The following is a 9,879-nucleotide window of genomic DNA, read 5'->3' on the forward strand; positions in this document are numbered from 1 at the left end:
TATAAACAACAACATATTATCAGCACTATGCTCTTCACCAGTGGGAGGTCACTCTGGAATAGTAGCTACATACCAAAGAGTTAAAAGAATTTTCCACTGGACTGATCTAAAGAAAGTTGTAGAAATATTTGTGACTGCATGCCCAGTATGCCAACGAGCCAAAGGAGAGCATTTTCATTATCCAGGCATTTTAGAGCCCTTGCCGGTGCTAGATATGGCCTGGACACACATCTCCCTAGATTTTGTTGAAGGTATGCCAAAATCCAATGGGAAAGACACGATCTTAGTTGTTGTTGGCGGATTCATCAAGTACTCTCACTTTATTGCTTTGGCTCATCCAGTTACAGCTGTTGACATTGCTCACACATTCATGGACCATATCTTTAAATTACATGGTCTATCGATTGCTATTGTCTCAGACAAGGACATACTTTTCACTAGTGATCTTTGGCAAGCCTTATTCAAGTCATTGAAGGTTTTCTTGCTATAGTACTGTATATCACCTCCAAAGTGATGGCCAGACTGAAAGGATCATTCAATGCTTGGAAACCTATCTACGATGTATGGTCTTTGCTGAGCCAAAAAGGTGGAGCTCATGGTTACCTATAGTAGAATGGTGGTACAACACAAATTATCATACTTCTTTGAAATGTTCACCTTTCTAAGCTCTATATGGGTACCCTCCGCCATTGATAAGTGAGATTGCTGTTCCAGGACCTCCTTCTCCAGCTAGGGACTTCTAGGAAGAAAAACAAGCTATGACCAACGGGCTGAAAGAGAACTTAACACAGGCCAGAACATGATGAAGAAGTATTCAGACCTCAAACGCAACGAGAGATCCTTTAATGTAGGATATTTTGTCTATTCGAAGATGCAACCCTATAGAATATCAGCATTTGGGTTCAGGAATGCTTTCAAGCTTACTACCAAGTATAATGGGCCTTTCAAGGTTCTGGAGAAGGTTGGGCCAGTAGCATACAGGCTGCAATTGCCGAATGATGTCCACAGCCATAACGTTTTCCGCGTTAGCTAGTTGAATCAACATATTGGGTCTAATGTTGTACCTAGCAAGGATCTCCCTTTAGTGGGTCAACATGGGCACCTCAAGTCTTGCCTTTGAGGGTTTTGGATACTAGAGCTATTCCAAGGAATGATGATGTGATGACCTAGTGGCTCATTCAGTGGGAAGCATCTCCACCGGAGGAAGCCACCTAGGAAGATAAGTTGCTAATGAAATCTTCTTTTCTAGATTTTTATAGGAACGCAATCAGGGACTGGTGGCCACAAGATTCAACTCGCCACACTTCTCCAATACAAAGTGAAGATGGTGGTAATCCTAGAAGCCAAACTTGAGGGCAACTGTGTTCTATTGAGGGTGGCATTTGTCATGACCTAGCAGACACAGACACTGAAGTTGACTGAGAACACAAGGACAGCCCAGATGGGTAGATGCCTCTTTAAAGGACAATGGAAAGTGGAGGAGAAGGTAGCATCGGAGAGCTAACGGTAATTAGTTGTAGTAGTTGTTGCTTTTTCCTTTTGGGGTTACCTTTAGTTAAGTATGGATTTACCATTAAATCAAATTAGCTTAAGCTTAATCACAATTGTAATCGGACTGGAGTTATAACCAACCATGGAGAGGTGAGGGAGGATATTCTAGAACTTGTCTGTATGAACTCGTCCAGTAATAGTAGTTCATCTGGATTTCACCAAAAATTTCCATTGATTCCTCTCGTTCTTCCACAAAACTAGTTAGGATTCATCACGATTCTGACACTCCCGCTCGTGTTGAGGCCGAGAGGAGGACCGGTGCCTCTTGAAGTGCCGCTCCTCCTTCTCGCCATAGAACTCGCTCGCCTCAACAGGCCTCCGCTTCTCCTCCACTACCGCGAACTCAGTGGCAACCTCTCAGTGGTTTTGCTGGCCGTGGTGGTGGTGTGGTGGCGGCTGGCGTTGCCGTCCTTGGCCGTGGCAGTCGCGTTTTTCTTGGAGGAAGAGGAGTGCGCAAGGGGTTAGTCGGAGGAGGCCATGCGGTTGCGCTTGGCGTCGGAGGGGTTGCCATCGTTGAGGAAGCTGATGAGGGAGAAGACGCTCGCCTTGGACTTGGACCCATGTGAGTCGGCCATAGCCGTTGGCGCTACCTCCGCGGTCTCGGTCTCGTGTCGCGATAGGGGCGGTGACAGGGCGGTCGGAGGTGCACTTCTTGCCGAAGTTAGACGAGCGGTGCGAGGAGCGGCGCAAGCGAGTGCTGGTCGGCAAGGTTTACGATACTGTTTGGACCCCGAAAACTAGTCTCCGACATTAACCAAAAATTCAGGGTTATCGCGAAAACTGTTCAAAATTTGGTGGGAATTCGTTCAAAATTCATTCGGTTAAATTTAAAAATTGGAGAAAAAATCGACTGAATCGACATTCGGTAACCAGCCGAATTGCACCGATAACCAAGCGAATTCACCGATTTATCGATTGATTTTTCTACATTAGTTGTATTTCTCGATAACCGTTCGGTTTTCCCGATTTATCGAGCAGTTTTCTCGAATTTCAGTGAAGTTCAACAAAAAAACTAAAAAATAGCTTAACCATGTAAAATCAATAACAAGCTCGGTAACCACGATAATCGCTTGATAACCGTCACATTTTTGTGCTCCGACCTGTCCGGCAGGGACATTGACTTTTGTGAAGAAAAATAAAAGAAAATAAAACAAGGGACCACAAGTCAGCCTGCTCGTTCTTCTCACTTTCCAAGAGAGTCCATCTTAACCAGCCAATCCCAATCGGACGAACCGAAAACCTCCAAGGCTCAAGCTTTGCCACGGCCAAGGTTCACAAATTAGATATACCACTAAAAACCGTCGGGGTCATGACCAGACAATAATTCAATGAAATTCGATAAAAATCAATCGACTTTTTTAAGAAAAAATAAAAATAAATAAATTTTAAATTTGAGTTTAATCGATAACCGCTCGATTTCTCAATATGGTACAGATCAAATTATCCGCTCTTGCATGAGGTAGTACATATGTGGATTGGCTAGGATATCTAGTCTGTGTTTGGACAAACATCAAGGGTGGTTTCTCATGCAAACTCTCATGCTCTGTAGAACTAACATGCACCTTGATATGAACATCAGTGTACACTGCACCATATGGTGAAGAGTGATTACCTTCAACGTGTACAGACTCCACTCCATTTTCTAATCCTAGATCGCCATCAGAATCTTGCTCAAGTCAGACTCTTCCACCTTGTGCCTTCCATGTATAGACTCCACTCCATTTCCCAATCCTGGATCGCCAGCAACACTTGAGCGCTTTACCAGCTCCACCAGGGTGGTCTGAATCATACTCAGTTGCCGCTCCACACTGCCCATGCATGACTTCAAATCCATCATCTCATCCTGCATGATTTTAGCATAGCCAATACTGGAGTCTTCCAGATCCTTCGGGTTGGTAACCACAGATAGATTCGCTACTGCCACCGCAAAGGTCTTGGTGTTCCTCATCATCTTCGTCGAACTGGGTGGATCGGTTCAGATCGCTCCTTCGCCAACAAGTCCAACCCAATGGTCTACCGCTGCACGGACTACCCGATTCAACCTCGGTTCCTAGAATTTTACACCCGGACAACTGCCGGATAACCCTCACCGAGAATGAATCCACCGCTAATTTGGCCGAGAATCGATTGAATCTGATACTAATTTGTCGAAATCATGATGAATCCCTAACTAGTATTGTGGAAGAACGAGAGGAATCAGTGAAATTTTTTGGAGAAATCCGGATGAATTACTATTACTGGATGAGTTCATATAGACAAGTTTTGGAATATCCTCCCCCACCTCTCCACGGCTGGTTATAACTCCAGTCTAATTACAATTGCGATTAAACTTAAGCTAATTCAATTTAACGGTAAATCCATACTTAACTGAAGGTAACCCCAAATGGAAAAAACAACATCAACTACAACTAATTACTGTTAGCTGTCCGAAGCTACCTTTTCTCCTCCACCGTCCATTGTCCTTTAAAGAGGCATCCGCCCATCTGGGCTGTTCTTGTGTTCTCAGTCAGCTTCTGTGTCTGCTGGGTCATGACAGGAAGAAGGAGGTGCACGAGGAGCCGCGGCACTCGCGGCGGTCGAGGGACCACGGCGGCGGCCACAAGCGCTGGTGAGGGAAGAAGCCACCTATCTGCTGCAGTGCTGCCACTTCCCCTGCAGCGGTGAGCGTCGTCGGTGATAAAGCTAAATACTTTTGGGAGGTCGCCGGAAGCGCGCCTCCGAGAGCTGAGTGCCCGGCCTGGGTCTTGTACATTTCCTCATGGGAATATATTGTTTTGTTATAAGCGAATCGAATCAAATCAAATCAAATTGGGATTATAATAAGTTCGATTTGTTATATCATCTTGCTTGTATTATGTTGCTCCGTTATCTCGTTTCAACTTCTTCTCTGACTGCCTGTTTGCTTCTTGTTAAGCGAGTCATTTGTGAATGTTCATTACTCAACAATTTCCTAATATAGTATTGTTGAGTTGAAATTCACAGGTTTCACTTTGAATGAGTGTTCGAGTTGGAAGTTTATTTTTTGATTGGAAATTTCGAGATTTGAGTTGGCGATTTAAATTTGGAAGTTAAAAGTTGGAAGTCGAAGGTTGTAAACTCTGAGCCATAACAATTTGGGGTCCTTCTGGAACCCAAGGAACGGTGGAGGAAAACTGGAGTCGTCAAATCCAAAGGAAAAAGAAATCTTACGAGTGCTCTTTGTATTGCAAGATTGATGCAAAGGAATTTCACAAGATCTCCTCTTCATCTAATACGACATGAGGTCCTCATGCTTAAAATTTCTTTGAGAGTTCATATGCATCTTCTTTTTCCATCTCCTTTCTCTTTCTTACTAGTGAAGATCTACATTCAAAATTATTGTGTTTTTCCCATGAAGGGTCCAAACACCTCTCGTGAGTGTTTCTTTGCTCCATAAGATTAAAAAAGTCAGGTCATTCCAATCCCGTATTTTGAGAATGCTGCGTTCCAAGGAACCATCAATTTTTTAGTTGAAAGTTCCATTTGTAAAAGTTTGTAATCTAGAGGAATGGATGAGCCAAACGCACCGATCCTCGATGGGATCATGATGTATATATATCGTAGTACAGGCTTACACGAATGGACGCCCGGCAAGAGCGGCAACAGACTGACGCGGTCACCACGGCGCATACGCGGTTACCACGACGCAATCCTAGCGAAAGCTACGCTCCTCCATTCAGAGATTACATGCACATGCAAGCGTCCAACGGCAGCTAGCGATACATATAGCACCTGAGTAGTACAAAATCTAACAGCCCCCTTCAATCTCAACCTGGGTTGCCCAGATGAAGATTGTAGCAGTTTGAGACGAACGGTGCTCTAGACAAGGGCTTGGTGAAGACATCAGCTAGCTGATCTTTCGACGATATGAACCGTACCTCCATAGCTTTCCTTGCAACTTGTTCACGGACAAAATGGAAGTCGACTTCGATGTGCTTCGTTCTTGCATGAAACATCGGGTTTGCTGTCAAATACGTTGCCCCAAGGTTATCACACCACAGTAAGGGACACTTGCTCTGAAAAACTTTGAGTTCTTTCAAAAGAGACTGTAACCAGATCACTTCAGCCGTAACATTCGCAATGGCCTTGTACTCGGCTTCAGTGCTAGACCTCGAAACTGTTGCTTGTTTCCTGGAGCTCCATGACACAAGGTTTGCTCCTAGAAACACAGCAAACCCACTGGTTGAGCGCCGATCTTCAGGACTACCAGCCCAATCCGCGTCTGAGAACGCACTTAGGCGACTTGTTGGAGACTTTTGAATTTTCAGCCCATAATCAATTGTTCCCTTCACATATCTGAGGATTCTTTTTACTGCTGCCCAATGAGAATCAGTAGGTTTGTGAACAAATTGACAGACCCGATTTACTGAGAAAGATAGATCAGGTCGAGTCATGAGCAGGTACTGCAGCCCTCCTACAATACTTCTGTACTGAAAATGTCCAACTTTATCAAGTGATCTTCCCTGTTCAACAGATAGCTTTTCACCTGAAGCCATTGGAGTGGAGATTGGCCTGCAGTTAGACATGTTAGCTCGCCTGAGCAGATCTGTAGCATAGCTTTTCTGAGATAAGAGAATTCCATTTTGTATCCTTTTGATCTCAATTCCTAAGAAATATTCAAGTGGCCCGAGATCCTTTACTGCAAAGCTTGCTGTCAGCTGTTTGATCAGTTGATCAGTGGCATTAGAGGAAGAACTTGCAATGATTATGTCATCTACATAAATGAGCATATATATTGTAATACCTCCTTGGCAAAATATAAATAATGAAGAATCAGCCTTTGATGACACAAAGCCAAGTTCTTGTAATTTGCTTGTCAGCCGAGAGTGCCATGCTCTTGGAGCCAGTTTTAATCCATATAGAGCTTTCTTGAGATGACAAATATAATTGGATGGCTTGTTTAGATCTTCATAGCCTGGTGGTTGTTTCATATAAACCTCTTCTTCAAGAATACCATGCAAAAATGCATTTTGTATATCAATTTGCCGTAGACTCCAACCCTGTGAAACTGCAAGAGACAGTATAATTCGAACTGTTGCTGGCTTGACAACAGGGCTGTAAGTATCTAGATAGTCCAAACCATATCGCTGTTTAAACCCCTTTGCAACCAGCCTGGCTTTAAATCTGTCGATTGTCCCATCTGCCTTTCTTTTCACTTTGTATACCCAGCGACTGTCAATCAGATTTATCCCCTTCTTGGGTGGCACCAGCTCCCAAGTTTCATTTTTCATCAGTGCAGTGTACTCATCATTCATAGCTTGGCGCCAATTGGGGCTTGCAAGAGCTTGCTGTAGATTGTCGGGTTCAGTTTCAGTTTCTGAACCTGAAACTGAACACTGCTGTTTTGTGAGACCTGCTCCAGTGGTTGCTGTCGCTGCTGCAAACTTATTTCTTTTCTCTGAATATCGGATTGTCCCATCTGTGAACTGCTTGGGCTGGACAATATTATCACGTAGTCTAGTTCTCATTGGGTGTAATCTTTCTCCCTCGGCTACTGGAACACTTTCAGAACTGCCTCCCTCAGTTGACTGATTTGTATTGGCTTCAGTTTCATTTTCAGTCGGTCCTAACAGACTGTGGACTGCACCTGACCCTACAGAAGGTGAACTTGCACTAGAGAGATCATAGTTAGCTTCAGGATTAGTTTGTCCATTACTCACACTAGCATTAGTATCTACTGGTTCAATATTTTCATGCAAATCACGAGAGACAAGAGAAAGTTCTGAATATCTGGCAACAACAGGTAGGACAGTAGGCTGATTGGAGGAATTAAGCACATGAACACTTGTGGTGGATTGATTCGTGAAAGGAAACACATTCTCATCGAACACAACATCACGAGAAATATAAACACGTCCAGTGGAAGGATCAAAGCATTTGTAGCCCTTGTGAGACGCGCTATAACCAATGAACACACACTGCCTTGTTCTAAAGTTCAATTTTTTGGGATTATATGGCCTCAAATTAGGCCAGCAAGCACAACCGAACACACGCAGTGAAGTGTAGTCTGGTTCAAGGTTGAGCAGCTTGTGAAAAGGTGTGTCATGACCAATAGTTCGAGTGGGCATTCTATTGATTAAATAGGAAGCAGTGTTGAAAGCTTCATCCCAAAAGCGCAAGGGCATGCGTGATTGTGCAAGAAGAGACAGGCCAGTTTCAACGATGTGCCTGTGCTTCCTTTCTATAGTTCCGTTTTGTTGGTGTGTATGTGGGCATGAAATACGATGTTCAATCCCAGTGTGCTTGAAGTATTTGTGTAGACGGTGGTACTCACCACCCCAGTCAGATTGGACAGAACGGATTTTGGCACCGAGCAGGTTTTCAACGTTTTTTTGGAATTGAAGGAACACCGATTCAACATCAGACTTATTTCTCAGAAAATAAACCCACACATATTTACTGAAATCATCAACAAATGAAACATAGTACTTGGAATTATTAACTGAAGAAATAGCAGGTCCCCACACATCGGTGTGAACAATTTGCAAAGGTGCTGTAGATTCATGAGATGAAGAATTAAAAGGAAGTTGATGGGCTTTTCCTTGTTGGCAGGCATCACAAACCAAGGCAGGAGAAGCACTATTGTTTACAGCAATGTTATTCCTACGAAGGATCTGAAGAACAATTTGTGAAGCTGGATGTCCAAGGCGTCGATGCCACTGCTCCTGTGTGGTTTTGGCAGAGAACATGGCCTGACTGGTCTGTTTATTTGGAAGAACATAAAGGCCATTCCTACACTTGCCTCTGAGAAGAATGGTTCTGGTTGCTAGGTCCTTGACAAAAAAAGAATTTGGATGAAATTCAACAAGAGCATTATTATCAAAGGCCAATTTTCGAACAGAGATCAAGTGTTTGGTGATTTTGGGAGCACAAAGGACATGATTCAGATGCAAAGGACGAATTGAACCAGCAATACTAGTGTGTCCAATATGAGTAATGGGCAAACATGCTCCATTGGCGACTTGAATTTGATCACCTCCTGTGTAGCGCTCCTTCAAGGACAATCGATCCATCTCACCGGTGATGTGATCAGTTGCTGCTGTGTCGATGTACCAGTTCGGGTCGATGGAGTAGCTGTTGCTGTTGGCGACGGCTGCTGCAACTTTGGTTGTGTCTCCTGACTGATAATTGTGATCAAAACGGTGCCAGCACCGAGAGGCATCATGGCCCTTTTTGTCACAAACTTGACACACCACCTCATGAGATTGGCCACCTTGGTTAGCTTGATTGAAGCGCCCACTGCTTTGGCCTCGAAAACGACCTCCGCCGCGAAATTGTCCTCGCCCACCACGGCCCCTGCCACCACCACGTCCAGAACCACTTTTGTTGACAGCATTAGCAGAGGATACCTGGACAATGGTATTGTTGTGCTCCATGCGCATCTCAAAGCTGAGCATGTGCGCATAGACATCAATAATGGAGTAGGAATCAGGGCGCGTGGTGATGCTGGTGACGAGCGAGTCGTAGTCGGGGCCCAGACCGCGCAACATGTACGCGATCAGTTCTTCATCTTCGAGCGGCTTCCCGACGGCGGAGAGAGTGTCGGCGAGACGCTTGACCTTGCGGTAATAGTCAGCGACGGAGAGCTCTCCCTTGTGGATCGTAGAGAGCTGCATGCGGATTTGCATGATCCGCGCGCGCGAGCTTGACGCATACATCTTCTCCAGCGTTCGCCAGACGTCGCGCGATGTTGTCATGTTGACGACGGTCCCGAGCACCTCCTCAGTAATGGAGGAAAGAATGGCGCTCAGAACAAACTGGTCTTGATGATACCAGTGGGTGTATTCCGGGTTGACGACGATGTTGCGGCCGCCTCCTTCTTCGGTAGGCTCAACGGCGATGGTCTGACTGGGGCAGGCGATGGAACCATCGACATAGCCCATGAGACCTTGGCTCTTCAAATAGGGCCGAAGCTGCGCCACCCATAGCAGGTAATTCTCCTGCGTTAGCTTCATATTCACCATGTGATTGAACGACGGCGTTGGCAAGATGCCAGGAAGAGAGGAGGACGATGAAGTGGCTGTGGTGTTGGAGCTGAAGCTGGCCATGGCGGAAGCTCGGAATTAGATCGAGGCTCTGGTACCATGTAAAAGTTTGTAATCTAGAGGAATGGATGAGCCAAACGCACCGATCCTCGATGGGATCATGATGTATATATATCGTAGTACAGGCTTACACGAATGGACGCCCGGCAAGAGCGGCAACAGACTGACGCGGTCACCACGGCGCATACGCGGTTACCACGACGCAATCCTAGCGAAAGCTACGCTCCTCCATTCAGAGATTACATGCACATGCAAGCGTCCAACG

The 9,879-nt window shown here is 45.1% G+C and overlaps 1 non-coding gene across 1 annotated transcript; it reads right to left on the reverse strand.

Moving 5' to 3' along the window:
* Window positions 1-8,950: 8,950 nt before the first annotated feature.
* On the reverse strand, window positions 8,951-9,089 carry LOC133904190 (small nucleolar RNA Z247). Its single transcript, XR_009907423.1, has one exon. It is a non-coding gene; the product is annotated as a small nucleolar RNA Z247 (small nucleolar RNA).
* Between the last annotated feature and the right edge of the window lie 790 nt (window positions 9,090-9,879).

The sequence above is a fragment of the Phragmites australis genome, chromosome 21 (genome assembly GCF_958298935.1).
Source record: "Phragmites australis chromosome 21, lpPhrAust1.1, whole genome shotgun sequence".
Classification (NCBI taxonomy): Eukaryota; Viridiplantae; Streptophyta; class Magnoliopsida; order Poales; family Poaceae; genus Phragmites; species Phragmites australis.